Source organism: Dermacentor albipictus, chromosome 4 (genome assembly GCF_038994185.2).
Source record: "Dermacentor albipictus isolate Rhodes 1998 colony chromosome 4, USDA_Dalb.pri_finalv2, whole genome shotgun sequence".
NCBI classification, from domain to species: Eukaryota; Metazoa; Arthropoda; class Arachnida; order Ixodida; family Ixodidae; genus Dermacentor; species Dermacentor albipictus.
In genome coordinates this window covers 130,101,862-130,116,571 of record NC_091824.1, presented here as the reverse complement: position 1 = coordinate 130,116,571, position 14,710 = coordinate 130,101,862, and the positions used below count along the sequence as shown (strand labels likewise).

General features: G+C 46.0%; 1 protein-coding gene and 1 pseudogene across 2 annotated transcripts in view; one reads left to right on the top strand and one right to left on the bottom strand.

The window, feature by feature from the left end:
• LOC135898354 (neural cell adhesion molecule 2-like) overlaps positions 1–14,710 on the top strand; it is a 542,388-nt gene that overhangs the window by 24,551 nt on the left and 503,127 nt on the right. The gene's annotated exons all lie outside the window — the stretch shown is intronic.
• Positions 1,058–1,226, bottom strand: LOC135898437 (U2 spliceosomal RNA; annotated as a pseudogene).

Sequence of the window (14,710 nt, the reverse complement as noted above, 5' to 3'; positions counted from 1 at the left end):
CTGATAATGATGATGATGACAAAGTGTTTATAAGACCTTTTTGTGAACCATGCGTGAAAGCGATATGCCCGTTCTTTTTAAGCTTTGTTTTATTGTTCTTTTTGTTTGCTTGTTTAGTTAGCATAAACTCGATACCTACTCTTTGACTATGCGTGCGAGAACGAGTCGCCGGCATCATAAATGATGCCAAACACTCCTGCACCATAAATGCTAAAAAATAAACACCACGAAAGGAAGGAGACAGTGATTTTCTGAGGTTGTAAAGTTCTATTCACACTTTTCAACCTGTTATCTTCTGTCCCGTCTTAGAATTGCGCTTACCATTATTCAGTTGTTATGCTATTCGCAGTTCACACTTCGCGGTAAAAATTTTCTCTCGCTGTGGTCCTGCGAACAGTGATCAAAACACTACAGATCAACATCTCATCGTTGAATATGGGCTTCATATATCTGTTAGAAAAAATGCGGCAGATTCAACTCACTCGTTCGAGAGAGAGAGAAGTCATGAGGGAAAGGCGGGGAGTTCAACCAGGTTGAGCCCAGTAGGCTACTCGGCACTATAGGGAAAGAGGCAAGGGGATTAAAAGATAAGAAGAGGGTTGGAACCTGCGTTAAGCGAAGCGTTGTTAAAAGGTTTCAATTAAATGCTATGCAAATTGGCACATGATGTGCACCATTTATTTAATTTCCAACGCAAAGAACTGTGGTTTCGTTTATCATCAGGATAACGCGCATGTAATTGTATTCTGCCCCGCATTTTCCAGCATACATGCCTTCCCGTCAAGACGCTCGTTTTTTTTTTACTTTTAAAATACGCTTCACTTCAATAGCAAGGAAAGCTTCGCATTAAAAGCTCAATTAAGGCGACAGCTACGCAGAGGGCACGGTGCGCTGCATGTGTGTTTGCTTCGTACAGCGCTCACTACACAGGTCACGAATAGATCTTCACCGGCAGGAGGCCATGACTGATTTCTTTATTCTGAAATATTGGCAATAAATATGTCACTGACGTATCGTGCGTATTTTGCAGCAAAGCTGTATTTACGCCGTAGACCAAAAATCGTGGGTCGACCCCGAAGATAGTGCAATACCGGGCCGACCCGCGGCAGAGATGAAGCAGGCTTCAAGCACTCCGCCACCTAGCTTGCCACCTTGGTTCAAATGCAACCCGTATCACATATTAAGCTGATAAGAACCGATACAACACTTTGACTCATGCCGGCCATGTCCACGTTCGCACTGCCCAATCTTTGTCCTTTTCTTTCTGCCCTTTCCTTTCGTTCCGCTTTCCCGTGGTGGCGGTGTCGTCGTCAACATGAATGTGCATAAAAATCCCGGTAAATAAGTTCATATCTATGTTCAAAATTCTGTGTCTCCTCTGTGTCATACGCTAACCAGCTTCGCTGGTCATCCACTTTAACAGAGTGGAATAGCTCATGATCTTTCTTTTCAGCAGGCAGCAGGCGACTATACAAATATGAGTCATCACCATTGTCATCATGCGTCATAACCGTTGTCCAAACAAGAAAAAATATTCTGATAAAGGGGTAACCGAGTGCGTCGATGTCTTTCAGTTGAAGCCACATAACACCAACAAACAATGAAGCGTGTTATTATGAAAACACTGCGTTTGAGGACAAACAGAAAGCGCTGCAGAAACTGAAAACAGTTACAAGCCTCAGTGTCAAACCAGCCATGAACTCTTTTTGTGGTTTAATCAGAAGGTTTCCTTGCAGGCGTGAACGCCGGTCCTCAGCAGACGCTCTAAGTTATACACGTCACAGTACTACAATAGATTACTGCAGCGGCAACAAAAACTAATTCATGTTGAAGATACTGCTATAAATTATAAGTAATGTTATGGGCTAAAGTTCAAGTTTGTTAACTAGTGCAAAAAGCAGTTGATATGTTTTAGTATTGCGCTCAGGCTTGTACGTAACGAATTACATATAATTAGTTACTTTAATCAATTACGTTCTTGGTAATTTTGTAATTTAACGATTACTTTGTTTACTCGGTAACGTTCACCGTAATTCAATTACAGTAATCAGTAACTAATTACATGCAACCAGAGACATTTTTGATGGAACCAGTTATAACAGGCGACACAGCTTTGAGTAGCTAAATTTCGTGGTAATTATAGTGTCCAAAGGGATGAAAACACGCACGTAGGTTAACTCCATCCCACAATCAGCGTCCTGCAGCTACGCCTCGATCACCTGAACATTTCAGACTTGCACACCTTTCTTCGAATGCTACCTTTTAGAATCAATCAATCAATCAATCAATCAATCAATCAATCAATCAATCAATCAATCAATCAATCAATCAATCAATCAATCAATCAATCAATCAATCAATCAATCAATCAATCAATCAATCAGTTATAATAAATTGTAATGTTTATCAAGTAATATAATAAATTGCTCTCTCTATCTCTGTCTCCTGGAAGCACTTCTAAACGGACTTCATAGGCTGTAGGGTTCATAGGCTGTAGGGACAGGCACGCACCAAGATGTTGGGCACATCTATATGGACGCAGCAGTAATCGACAAAACTGTTGTCATCGCTTAGTATTGCGTCGAGGATGACACAAGAAAGGCGGGGGTTCTTCATGAGCGACCTACTGCAAGGGAAGTAGAGCTAAGAGTGACTAAAGCAGCGTTCAAAAAATCAGTCGTTGGGATCGAACGCCCAACACAAACCTATATGTACACAGACTCGCAGGTGGTCGTGAGATCGTCTGCCCCTCACTGGACAGAGAGCCGGACAGTAAGAAAGGTAAGGTCACTAACGCTTGCACTGCAAGTATGCGGACATACACTAGCTTTACCCTGGATTCCTGGCTACACCAGAATTTCACGAATTCAGCCGGCTCATGAGACCGCGCGGGATAATGCATTGGGCACTCCCGCGCAATGCCCTATAACCGCAGAAACAGTACAGATATAACGCCACACGAAGAAAAGTACGACCGCGAAGCATACAGCAGAAAGGCGAAAGCACAACAGAAGGCTCAGCTTACAAATTGCAATAGGTTCCATAAAGTTTTAATGAAAAAGTCAATTCGTGAAAAGTTATAATTAGTCGAATATTATTTTCATTTTCCGGGAAAATAATGTCCGCCTGAGTGAGTATTCTATCTACAGACGCGGAATTGTACTTTACACCACGGGTTATTTTTTTTTTTTGGTCTGTTGGCGATTAAAAAAAATGTACCCCATGTACGCGACTCAAATGTGCGTATTTTTGTGACTGTGACACACGAGCAGCATTTTAGAGCTTACTAATATGGAGCTTTCTATTAATTACATTACACATTTCTGCAATTTTTAAAGTGTGATCTGGGATAAGGCATCTTTCTGGAAAAAAAAAAATGAAATGCGAAATGTAACTTGGTGCTGTAATATTCTGGGGTTCGTGGTTACTGCAATCTCTTGAACATGAACAGACGACAACGTCATAGATACGTACGAAGACAGCGCTTTATCATAGATTTATGAAACCTGCTATACCGCGCGACGCGCTGGAAAGCTGTACAGATAAAGGCATTTCATAACTCTCTGTAAAGCGTCTTGCGAAAGCGCTTCTTCAGACGCCTTTCATTATCTCCTAATAGTCATCTCAGCTCGCCCCCAGCTCACTTTCCGCAATCTTTGTTTTGCTGTTGACAAGTCCTAGTTGCACAATACCATTTTTTCGACTATCCCCTAGGTTTTCCACGCTGTAATGCAGCTCTTCTACTACTGGTTGTAGCTATCATCATCAATGGCCAGCACGTGGGCCGCAACGCAGTCCGTGCCGCGAGGTGTTGGATCCTCGAATAACGCACCTTCGTATTTGAGGCCTGGCATTGCCCATTTTTCTCATGGCGACGTAACTCTTAAATAGCACTTTTAGAAATTACGTTAGACAGCTTGGGTACCTTGAAAATGCACCTACATGCGAGTGCACAAGTGCTTCTTTGCGTTCAGTTTCTATCGAAATGCCATCAATACCGGTAATCGAACCTGCGACCTCATGCACAGCAACAGAACGCCATGGCCATTGAGTCACCGCGGCGAACGTGCTTCCCATAAACTGCATGACGTTTCTAAACCTGAGCGCTACCTCTGCCTCTTCCTCTCATGATACCAGATGCCACGTTTTGGCTCACTCTTTGTGGTTTATTATTCCTGGCACGACGAGGAAAGAATATTGCAGAATTTCTAGCAGCAAACTGTTTTCGTTGACCCATATCCACGCAAGAGAGGCAGCTAGCGGTTGTATACCTTTCTCACAGTCGGCAGTACATTAAAGGTTCGAGCACCGCCCACCTGAGTTTTCCAGGTCTTATTGTTTACTTAAGTCGTCCCTGTGGCTGCCTCATTCCGTAGGACCATATTTAAAACCTATATTATATATAGAGAGGAATCAGACATCCTGTGCTTTTCCGTCGACTGTGCCCTCAAGTAATAAGTTTTCTAGGAAGCTGGTGCCATTTAATAGCTCGGTAATCACGCCAGAATGATAAAAGCGCTGTTGCTCGTCTGTGGCCCTCGTTAGACGAAAGGAAATACAGTAAACTTCTGTTAATTCTACTCCGGTTAATTCGATTTTTTTGTTACTTCGATCCCAACCGAAGGTCCCGGCCGGCGTCCGTGTGTTTCTGTGCGCCCAAACGTTATAAGCCATCTTGCAATGTGTATACCGGCTCGAGATGATGACGTTCTCTAATTGGTGTGTCCCACTAACAGCAAACACTTGTAAATAGACGTGCAGTTCATTATAGGGAGCTTCAAATGAGATATTTCAGCAGCGAACTATACTAATCCACATCTTCAAAAAATAGGCCTCACAGGCCTGTTCGAATTAATTTACCTTAGCTATCGTGACCTCTGGCCTTTCTTTTCGTTTCCTCTGCGCCACCACATTGGCACTACCATGTATTTAAAATTTAGTTTACACATATTAGCGGGTGATGTCACCACTACTACGCGTTTATTATTTCACGCATATACTTGACAAAAAAAATGCAATTTGTATAACACGGAGAACATGAGCGTAACTCACTTCAGAGATTATCGTAAACTTAAGGTACGCGAGCAGCCTGTGTATTCTTTTTTTTTGTGCCCTTCTCATTTACTGTCCACCAACGTGAGCTGATTTGCATATTACGTGCATAACAATAGACGACGACGCCATTTCGGGCGGCGAAGGAGCGCCGAAGCATGCTTAACGCGAGACGGCACCGGCTCTAACTATAGAGAACGTGGCTACTTTAGCTACGCGCCTCTAATTCAGGGTGGGCGGCAGGTGGAGAAGGCTGGACCGCAGTGCGGTTGGCGCTGTGTATCGGCCCGTGTTCCTTCTGGGAGGTGATTTATGCGGAGTTAGTGCTTTACGTTGGCTCAGTGCGAGGCTCGTGCCCTTGCATACAAATCAGTTGGAGTATTTCTTCTGCCACGCTGCAGTCTGAGATGAGAGCGCTAGGAACAAGCATTGAAAAGGAAGACGACTGAAATGGTGAACAAACTGAACCGCGGAACAGGAGAACAACGTAAAACTGAAGCAAGGTGTAGAAAGGGAAAAATGTCGTGAAAGCTAAAAGGTGGCTGTACCCGAAGAAAAAGTCACAGGCCTGTGCGGCACACACAGCACACATAGTCACAGTGTAAGCTGGAGGAGCGGCTCCATAGGAGCTCCATTTTCGGCAGCACGCACTAGAAGGTCTTCACGGCGAGGTCTCTTCGCGTCGTTTTCACGAGAACGATCTGAACTGCCTACCCTGCGTCGACGGCGAGCTGCGGCTTGTGCTGCTCGTTGCATAGAGGTCTGCTGAGCCCGACGTTACCCGGTTGCAGCCATGCGCGCAGCTCTGCGACTCGCTTTTTCAGCAGCGGTTCGTATACCTTGCGAGGAGGCGCCACAACGTGTACCGAAGAGCAAACATGTATCCAGACTACATGGCATACATGCCACATACGTTGTCCCGTAGTGCGATACGATGGTGTTGATGAGGAAAAATGATGGTGTTGATGATGAGAAATGTAACGATGTTAATAAAACAACGATATTTATTAAGGGCGTACTTGTACCCACAAGTAAGAGCCACTGCGGTCGTGAAGAAATCCCGGGCAGTCACGTTCTCAAAACTGGCCTCGAACCATCTTCCTCTTTGTTCTCGCGTGACAATGTGATGGTTTATTTGCATCTCATTTGAAACGGGGCGGTGACAAGTAGTCACCAAGCCTCCTTGAGTTAACCAAGTAAAGGTACATGCAGCTGCGTGCCACTGCTAGAATACAACACAACTGCGATACCAAGTTTGCATATATCGACGCTAAGCGGCGCGCGTGTCACACCGCGTGACAATCGGCACGATACAATTATTATTATTATTATTATTATTATTATTATTATTATTATTATTATTATTATTATTATTATTATTATTATTATTATTATTATTATTATTATTATTATTATTATTATTATTGGCCTTCTCCTTGACACGAGGTAGTGACAGTGACCTAGCCTGCTTGATTTAATCTGGTATGCTATACCTGGTTTTCATTCTAGTATTTTTGTATATATCTCGTTTATCTTCTTTAACTTCCTTATACCTTCTCTATCTACCTTGTTGCACTACCAATGCAAGTACTACATGGCGTGTATGTTTCCGTTGCAAGCTAGCAAGCGCTGTTGCAGCTCAGTGGCAGAGTAGTGATTCCACCGCAGCGAGCCCTGGTTCAATCCCGGTTGGAATTGGGTATTTTTTTTTCTCTCATTTCCGGCGATAGCTGCGACTGACACCGGTGGCGGCGGACAACATCGCCAACTGAAAAGGCTATTGGAATAAGCCTATGACAGCTTACGCTGTAGAATGGTGCTCTTCCTTGGGCACATAAACAGAGCGCTGTCGGTGTCGTCCCGTTCATGCCTTGTCATGCAGCAAAGGTCGTAAACACGGCCGAGAAGAATACTCTTAGTGTGTTGTCGTGTATCGTGGTTGCTTATAAGAAACGATAAACTAGTCCAATTACAGCTTTCTTCAAGCTCGCCCCTGCTTTGCTTTGAAGTGCAGCTTTGCTGCATGGCGACATGCTTTGCAGTGAAGACAGAAAAGAAATGCAATAGTTTTCGTTCTTTTTTTTTTTTTTCTATAAGGGGCTGCTGTGAGCCATGGATTCCATGGATTTGAATGCACGTGTTCGTTCGTTCGTTGACGCGCAACAGTCATCCCTGTTGGTAGACGCCCTGCATCTACAAAGAGTAGAAAGGGTCCCTCACAAAGCTTCAATTGTCTGCTGCACAGCAGACCATTCGACAGCCTTGAACAGGTGTTAAACAGCCTCTAACGCCTATGAAAATTTTGATAAGCAACTTATCTTAAATTACAACAATTTCTGTAAATAAGAATGCCAAGCGGGACACACATTTTTATGCTTGTGTTTACATCCTTTTTGCATTGTGCCTCATGTTGTGTTCTTAACATCTGCCTGTGTGCAGTAGCCGATGCCCAGTGCTGTAAGAGGGAAAGAGCTCCGGTGTGGCGGATGGGAAGCAGCGAGGAACAGCCCGAGAGCGATTCTGTGTATCTTTAATATCTCCAGAAGAAGCTGACGCAGTCGTCGAAGCTCACAGGGGCGCAGCAATTATGAACAAGAGAACTGGGTGAGCATGTCCGTCAGGAGGGTGTTTCTAAAAGCTTCCCACGTTTCTAACAGCCCGAAGAGCCATAATAATCCCATGTATGGTCAAGTGACTGTGCTCCTAAAGTCTCAATGCAGCTCGCGAGTGTCCAGGTGATGCTTTTAGCAAATGAATCAAAAAGGGTAGCCGTGGCCCCATTTAGCCACCAACAGGTCCTTACATATATTCAATTATAAAAATCAGTTAATGAAATAATACGGTAGCTAATTGCGCCACTGTCTGAAGTAAAGTATATTAGCTCTCATATGCTATTTTTACCAGTTATCGTGTGCGATAGGCGTGAATCGATATACATGTGAAACTAATAAATAAAATAATAATAAATAAAAATAATAAATGCTTGCTTTCCATCGACTCTTCTCCTGGCTCGTCCAGAATTCAATTGCCATAACTGGTTAGCAAATCCAAGGGCACGCGGAGCAGAAAAGCACTCCCTCAGTAAATTATACATACAGATTAAACACTTGCCAGCGATAAAAACTTCTTGAAAATTTGAAAGGACATGGTCAGTTAGAGTCCTCCTGTGCTTGCATTATGATTCTCATACCAATGTGGGTGAGTGAGATTGCTTTGTCTTCGCAAAGCTTGTTGCATGACAATGTCGAGTTTTCCAATATCATTTCAATATTCTTTTTTTTGGGGGGGGGAGGGGGGAGAGGACAGGCTGGTTAGTCTGGAACAAGGTCTCGAACACACATTGTCTAGAACGCGTCGTACAGAAGGATCTTCAGCGGGCACCAAGTGGCAATACTCTCATCGTGACCTTGGCCTCACGTTCAACGAGCGTTCGGATGGTTGTCAGTACACAATATTTTATCGAAGGACTCCGATACCGTGACTGCGATAGCAGGCAGTGCTTCTGGCAGAGAAGGGAGAGAGACGACGGGTCTTCCTTTGAAAGGAAAACGATAATTGCTGGCCGTTCGCTTTAATGTCTACCTCGCTTCGGATCAGGACATAAAAGGCCCTCTTACGGCGCGCCATCGCAGGGCGAAAGATAGAGACAGAAATAAAAGGAGCCAGATAGAAAAAGAAACTAACACGCAGTGATGTATCGTTGTTCGAGAAGGAGGCAGAAGGGGAGACGCTCGCGGCGGCGGCGGCGCGCGATTTTCTCCGGTGGGAAATCTGGAAGAAGGAGGCGTTGCCTGCGCTCCCGGCATAGCGCACGACGCACGCGCGCCGACCGGGGATTGCCGCTTCGCAGCAGCGGCAAAGCCTCCCCTTCGAGAAGGAGTCGTGACTGAGTCCTGCTCGAGGCCGGGCTCTTCGAATCTCATCGGAGCCGTTTCCAGTGCTATCAGCGCGACGGAGGCGGCGGCGGTAGCAAACGCGCGCCGAACTCACTTCGTGACTTCCCCTCGCAATGCTGCCGCGCGAGTCAGTTCGCTCCGTTGGTCGGGCAGCAGAATCTCGCTGACCGATCGACGGCCGAGTGCTCTACCGACGCTGCTCGTCACGCCTGCTCCTCCTTCCTAAAGCGACGCAGCATCTTCCTGTACCCTCATCCACCTTCGCTCTTTTCGGAACGTCTAAAGTGGATACCAATGGTGGCGCGATATATTGAAGACACAAAGGCGACGCGTTATCGCAGTGGCTACTCTGGTGCGCGTATCACTGCTTGCGTTGTTTGCACACCATGAGGGTCAATTTAGAGCTCTTTAGAGAAGTAGCAGTCGCCCGCATTTATTCTCGAAGTGCTAGCGAGCGCCGCGAACCGATAGCTTCTGCCTTTTCTGCAGACCCGCACACATACATGCTCGACGGTTGCTTAAACGCGTTTATTGCCTGCTTATAACGACCGTCGTTCGCTATAGACAATCCCGCGCTATTTTCGCCACACACGGAACGTGTGTTTCTGTGTAACAGCTCGACGCACGAGCTTAGTGAGTAATTGCGTCTGCTAGGTGTGATGAGTGCTCGTGCGCTTTTACGATGGTGACATGTTCAGGCGCGTAGCTGGACCTCGCGGCAGTCCAGGAAAGGTGTTTCTCGGTCCAGGGCAAGTAAAAATAAATGTGGGATGTTGGACATCTATTAGCACTTACGTAGCCCGTTACCTCCGCATCTCGGAGTGCTATGCTAGCGCCATTCAGAGCTGTGCTGTCTTGACATGTTAGTTGCCCCGATGCAAGTTTCCTGGCGTCTGCAATATACAGTGCGCCAAATGCAAATAGGTCTTTATCGGAGAGACTGGAAATATAAATGGGCGAATGAAAGAGCAGCATAATCATGCCAAGAAGGGAAACACATCGACAAACGCCTTAGCGAAGCATCTGGGCATACTACTGATAGGGATCTTGGCGACAGACCAAAATGTGTCATCATGGTTACATCTGGAATCACTTATCATAAAAACTACTGACATCTTTTACAGGACGAATGGCAATCTTCACCCCATCTATGTGAAGTCATTTTGTCACGTATTGAATAGTACTTGAGCTGTTTCCCCTCGGTGACCATTTTTGCTTTCCTGCTTTGTGAGCAAGCTTCTCCTTGTACGGACACTGAAATGTCAATTTTGTCTCTGTGTTCGTCAGCAAGAACATTTATGATTGCTATGCTACAACTTTACCCGCCCAGGCGGCTCTCCCGTCAAACTCTTGTCTACATGTGTCTTTTTCATCACACGTTCTGGCAATAACAAAAAGGTTAGAGAAGTTGGACTGAGCGTCATCGAACTTATATGCCAGGGAAAGCGCGTGATTAAGCTGCTAACATTGAGTTTTATATTAAAATATTGTATTATTTTAATTATATCAAGAAAGGCACTCATGTTTTGTGGGGGCTTTTGCTGGCGGGGCCGTTTTGCGTCAAGGTCACCTCGCCTATTCCGGCACTTCTTTTTGTAAGCTTCAGTGGAGAATGCAACTTCGGAACTCATTCCATATTATCAAAGATCTCGGTATATATACTGGAGCAGTGGCTTTTGTGCTAAAGCCCACCTGCTTAATTGAAACAGGTCGTCGTAAGAATGTTTTATCTTTGGCTGACTGCATTTGCTAATGCCGTGCTCGCTGTGACGATTGGTTAGCGCCAGTGCTTACAAAGCTTTTGAATGCGCAAACTTTACGTGAATACGGTCCCATGTGTGGACAAATGGATAGGAAAGATGAGGCCCATCTCTCGTCAGCCAGGTGAACAGATCAAACTAAAGCGCTATCTACTACGCTATTTTAAAGACATTGCCGGAAATTTAAAAGACATTTGCGGTTCCTGATGTGGCCTCTGGCAAGCGCAGCGTTAGAGACACTCTTGCTGTTCACCTCGTAAAAATTAAATTATGTCGCGTTTGCAGTTATGTCAGATCGAGCTAACATGTCCATCTCATAGCATATATTTTTGCATGGAGAGAGAGAGGTGTTTAAGAAAATTGTTTGGTCACTGCTTCTCGAAGTGCTGCGGAACCGATAAATCAAGAAGCCTCTTTACGCAAGCTTGCAAACAACTGATAATGCTTACCGGAGAATTAACCAACGTATACTTGACATTTATATTTGCAATGCAATAGATAACATTAAGCGAACAAATCGGCACCGGCGGCTCAATGACTACGGCATTCGTACGCTGAGCTCGACATGGTTTCAATTCCCAACCACGGCGACCGCTTTCCGATGAGGGCGGAATGTAAAAGCTCGCGTAGTGTATACAGTTGTTTAGGCGCACGCTGGGTAGGTGAAAAAATGAAATGGGGGTGAGGGGTATAGAGATAGAGAGGGAGAAGGTGGAATATGAATATGAATATGAAACCTTGGCAAACAAATGGTTTGCGAATAACTTGGCACAGTATCACCGCTAAAACTTCCCACGTAATATGACAGCTGGCTTCATGGTCACCCATGAATCCATTCTTTAAATTTTCCTTTCATCGTGTGAGAACACATTCGATGAAAACTAAAAGTGCATGGTGTCCTCGGCTTTCCCTTGTCGTGCCTCTACACAAAGTGGCCTTCCGCAGTATCACATGGCGGTGCGTTTCTGCCCCTGCTCAGACACGAGGATAGGCAACTCGTACGCAAGCGACCCCAAAGACATCGAAGATCTGTCGCCACTGCTTAGTCCCCTTCCTTTGCTACACGCTGCAGCTGAAGTCGTTTCCGGCGCTTGGCTTCCACCGATGTGGAGCACGCAGTGTCTTTTTCGTTCGTGCTCAAACGAGATACAATGACAACGCTGCCTCTTGATGACCGGGCGCCGGCAGCGATTACCGCGTCGCACACCTGGTAGCATTATAGGCAAACATAAAACCTTGCCCCGGGGCACGGCGTCATCCGCCGAAAGCGCGTGTGTCTCTCCAGCGCCGGTGTGTACAATTACGTCATATTAATAGGACCCGCGGAAGAAGATGAAGTGGAAAGGTCGCTGCACGGCGTTGTCGCATGTTTGCGAAGCACGTTCTTCGCGGAGCCGACGCTGCCGCACAAAGAAACAAAGTACTCGTATCTTTTCTTGTGTTTCTGCGTAAGTGTAGTGAGCGGGGCAACGGGCGTCATTACGGTATATGTTCAGAAGTCCGCACCGCCTTTTGTTTTTTTCGCCTATAAATAGGGCTTGGAAGAGCGCCGAACACAATCGGCGCGCTATACACTCCGCCAGCTGCCCGTACATGTCATTACCAAAGACGTACTAGCTCTAATGTTTATTTTATTACTGATGCACCAGCGGCACAGACCGATCGCTGCCCGCAAGGAGCGAGTCTTCTCCTGCGTTCCGAGATGACTGCTTCTTCGTCGATTCTGCCGCCAAACGCGAACGTCGCATTGTTTGACTGAGTTCACGCCGAAGAGGTCGGCTACTGGCCTGCTCCGAAACCATCATGTTCTGAACAAATATTCGAGTCCCTTCGTTTCTCTCTTCTTTCCACTCCCTCTCTCCGAGTTACAACGTGTTGAAGCCAGGAAGAACTCGCCGGGGGGAGGGGAAAAATATACAGAGCGCGCTCGACCGAAGCAACGCTCTCCTATTGCACGATGGAGCTAACATACGCGTTATGATGGATACGCTTCTTTTTTTTTTACGCTCTATAGCATCCGCGCGGGAGGTATACAACATACTTCGGAGCGAGTATGTGCGTGGTGCGCGCGCGCGCGCGCGCGGAAGGCGGTCTTTACAAGTGGGTGCTTTGCCAGGCGAGCGGCGAATACGTTATTGTTTTCGAACACGCGCTGACGATCGGCTGTCGTCGTAAAACTTTATACACGGTGGCGCCGTTTGAAGAAAGAAACCACCGAGACGTGTGCCGCCCCGGACTGTGGCGCAAGCTGGAAGCCAGCTAGCTGGCTAGCGCGCGCACGTGCCCGCTCCCCCGAGGCTTGCATGCACCGAGCAGCCCGCGGACAGAGTGCAGTGTGCTTTTGTTGCCGCGCCGAAATAAAGGAAAATACGGTCTCGCTTCCAGAACCATTTACCCTGCGAGGATCATCTTCTTCGAGAGCACGCGGCGCGACCGTTTCTTCGCGATGCGGGCGCAGGGCGTACAGAGACGAAGAGTTTGTTGTCCTTAGAAGGACACGGGCTTCGGCCAGTTGTGCATGCCTTAAATAGGATGTGTGCGCCGGTGATCGGTGCTTTGTGGCCAGAAACCGCAGGCTTTCCTCAAACGCAATCGAGCGGCTCGAGTTGCTTCTGGTGGGCGTTTTTGATGGACCCCGACTGGAAATGAGAGCAGCCCGCGCGAGCCAGCGTCTCGTCGTCATTGTACGTGCACACATACCTCGCGAATGTGTGCAGCTTTCGTGTGCCGTGTTTAACGAACAAAGAATCGCTTTCCTTGGTGCAACATGTATCAACGTAAGGCCGCTTCCTATCCTTTGTTTTGTGCGTCATTCGATAGAGCGCAACCCGGTACTCCTCTTATTATGCTGTTTTGTTGAGGCACGTGATGGAGTTTCTTTTTTCTGTTTACGTATACTCTGTTCTCAAAATTTACTTCCATATTCATTTCCCAGTACACAGTAAGGCTTTCAGCTTCTGCTGCATTCAGGAAACGTTTATTCCTCGAGTGTATTGTGTTTAGATTTTTTTTAATATTTTTTACGAGAACCGTATCTTAATTTAAAAACAAACAATAACATTTTTGGAACTGGATAAAGCAAGTACTGTGGAATACTGCGTACAGATAAAGTTGTGGTTATTTTGGATAAATTTATCCTAACATTCTATATTTCATCAGATATTATTATAAATGCTACTGAAAGCTACGATTATGTCGGCCTCGATAGTTACCGCGCTGTTTTATCAAACCTTATATTTGCAAGGGTGTAGGACATAGTTTTGGGGGATATAAAACCTTCATCCGGCACAAAAGCATAGAGCGCTAGATACTTCCTGTCAATATTAGTTCACTTCTCCAGTTCAGTGAGCCTATAGTCAGTTCAGTAGGCATCAGTTCCGTCTGTTTCCATACTTTGCCGCAACTTCATAGTTTTCTTTCGGTGTTGTGACATTCAACAGGATTGTACAAACGTTCCGATTTCATTGATACTTGTTGACAGTGAAGCCGGAATCGGTAAAGACAGCCATCTAGTAATAATGAGAATGATGCCAGCGCATAACGAGCTTGAAACATCGAAATCTCGGCTCTACTCAACATCGCACAAGACGTTTAAAGTGTCTTTTTTCGCAGGCTGCTAGAAGACGCAACACAGAAATATTGTAGTTTTAAAGCGAAGCTTTCTTCACGAAACCTCCTGGACATTCCTGACCAATGACCCGCCGTGGTTGCTCAGTGGCTATGGTGTTGGGCTGCTGAGCACGAGGTCGCGGGATCGAATCCCGGCCACGGCGGCCGCATTTCGATGGGGGTGAAATGCGAAAACACCCGTGTGCTTAGATTTAGGTGCACGTTAACGAACCCCAGGTGGTCAAAATTTCCGGAGTCCTCCACTACGGCGTGCCTCATAATCAGAAAGCGGTTTTGGCACGTAAAACCCCAGATATTAATTCCTGACCACGGCTGCCGAGTGCTGCTGAGTGCTGCCGTTGTCTAGATGGATAGATAACACATTAAAGAAAT